The sequence below is a fragment of the Vigna unguiculata genome, unplaced genomic scaffold, assembly GCF_037176805.1.
Source record: "Vigna unguiculata cultivar grain cowpea cultivar isolate G323 ecotype 2 unplaced genomic scaffold, ASM3717680v1 ptg000048l_ERROPOS582555, whole genome shotgun sequence".
NCBI classification, from domain to species: Eukaryota; Viridiplantae; Streptophyta; class Magnoliopsida; order Fabales; family Fabaceae; genus Vigna; species Vigna unguiculata.
The window spans coordinates 135,001-137,500 of record NW_028196691.1 but is presented as its reverse complement, the minus strand read 5'-3'; positions in this window follow the sequence as shown (position 1 = coordinate 137,500).

Sequence of the window (2,500 nt, the reverse complement as noted above, 5' to 3'; positions counted from 1 at the left end):
CTTGGTGGGGAGTTTTGTGAAAAAATGAAATTCGTGGTTTTTGAGATGTGAGGGTTGGAAAGGCCTCCAAATGTCCCCAAATGAATACCATGAAATTCTTGGTGCACGAAAGTTTTGAGTTCGGAGGGTTTTGCACATGGCCAATGTTGGCGGTGCACCGCGGCATAGCTAGAAGGCTTGGTGGGGAGTTTTGTGAAAAAATGAAATTCGTGGTTTTTGAGATGTGAGGGTTGGAAAGGCCTCCAAATGTCCCCAAATGAGTACTGTAAAAGTGTTGGTGCACAAAAGTTTTGAATTGGATGCATTTTGCACTTGGCCAAGTTGGTCGGTGCACCGCGACTAGATAGCTTGGTGCCAAAATTTGTCAAATTTAAGACCTTGGCCAAACTGAATGAAATTTTGTGGGGAGGTTCCTGATATTGTTTAGTGGTGGACTGGAAAAAATGAGGTCGAAATTCGAAGTCTACATGTGCTTTTCTATTTTTCCCGATTTTACACATACCCGGTAAGTAAAAAAAATAAAAAAAATAGTTCCCCTTGGAGAAAAATTATGAAATTTGGTGAGCAAGGAGATACCATTATTCTACGAATTACTGCAAAAAATCGCATCAAAATTCGAAGTGTAGCCCGAGATATGGACTTATGTCTGCTCAAAAAAAGTGTATCTACTTGTACAATTTTGCCTTTTGCATATTAACCTCTTATAGGGGGGGAGTGCTCCTTGAGCCGGCCAGCTCCACACTGGCAGGTTTTAAAGGGAGCTTGATGAGGCCTCCCCCCTCACGTGGTGCGTGCGTTAGCATGTTTATCATGGCACAACTAGCCTCTTCATAGTTGTTGAGCTTTATTAATACCAACACACGGTCGTCACTGATCGTTGGTTAGCTCGGCAGCTAGTCCCTCGGATATTGTGGAAAGTTATTTTCATGCCTAGCGATGCTTGACCATGCGTCACTTGATGTTTCCATTTGCTTGCTTGCCCATGGTAGGTGGGGGGTGGACCGTCTTGTGGTGTGGTGTCTTGCGAACGTGAGGGTGTGTGAGTTGTAATCGAGATGCACTTGCTGGCTGGCTCCATGCCTTGCGTATCGAACGGTCAAGCATGCATCTCTTCCATTTTCACCCGTTGCCTTGGGTGATATTGGTTGATCAGTCCCTGTGTTGCCTACCCACTAGACGGTACTTCTGTGGTTGCTTCGAATTCTATCTTTCCATCACGAAGAGGTGTTGGAGGATCCTAATGTCACGCACGTGTTCCATCTAGTGAAACATCTCAGTGATGCACGTGTTGTGGCTAGTTCTTTTGGATGCGGTGCATTATATGAACTCGGGTTTACTTTAGCGACCCAGTTAACATAATTCGGTTGTGTCCCTTGATTGAGACGTTGTCCTTGAACTTGTTGTGAGCAATATCGTTCTTCCACAACCCGTCGTCTTGAGTGCGATGGAAGGCAAATAAGATGTGCTTTGGCATGTCATGCACGTACTCGATTGCGGGAAGTGTGAGAAAGTGTTGTTGACAACCCGTGGGAAATGGAATGTGGCAAATCGTGATGAGCTCTTCGTGGATCTGCGAAGAAGACGACCTTTGGGCCTGTTGGAAACGAGGGAGGCGATGTTGAACTGCGAAGAAGATGGACTTTTGGGTTGTTTGAATCAATGGGAGGCCACGCGAGAACTCCGAATACTATGGACTCTTGGGTTGTTGGAAGCAACGGGAGGCCCCGCTAGAACTCCGAATACTACGGACTCTTGGGTTGTTGGAAGCAAGGGGAGGCCCCGCTAGAACTCCGAATACTATGGACTCTTGGGTTGTTGGAAGCAAGGGGAGGTCCCGCTAGAACTCCGAATACTACGGACTCTTGGGTTGTTGGAAGCAAGGGGAGGCCCCGCTAGAACTCCGAATACTATGGACTCTTGGGTTGTTGGAAGCAAGGGGAGGCCCCGCTAGAACTCCGAATACTATGGACTCTTGGGTTGTTGGCAACGACAACTTGGGGGGATGACACTGGAAAAGAGTGAACTAGGCCAAACTGCGAACAAGGCAACTTGGGGGGATGACACTGGAAAAGAGTGAACTAGGCCAAACTGCGAACAAGGCAACTTGGGGGGATGATGCTGGAAAAGAGTGAACTAGACCGAACTGCGAACAAGGCAACTTGGGGGGATGACGCTGGAAAAGAGTGAACTAGGCCGAACTGCGAACAAGACAACTTGGGGGGATGATGCTGGAAAAGAGTGAACTAGGCCGAACTGCGCCCAAGGCAACTTGGGGGGATGACGCTGGAAAAGAGTGAACTTGGCCAAACTGCGAGGAGGGCAACTTAGAGGAAAGTTGGAAACGAGGGAGACTTAGCCGAACTGCGAAGAAGGCAGGTTTTTGGGAAGTTGGAATCGACTGAAGCGAATACTGAACTCCAAATACGACCGACCTTTTGGTTGTTGGCTTCCTGGGAAGCGATGTGAAACTCCAAATACGACCGACTCTTGGGTTGTTGGA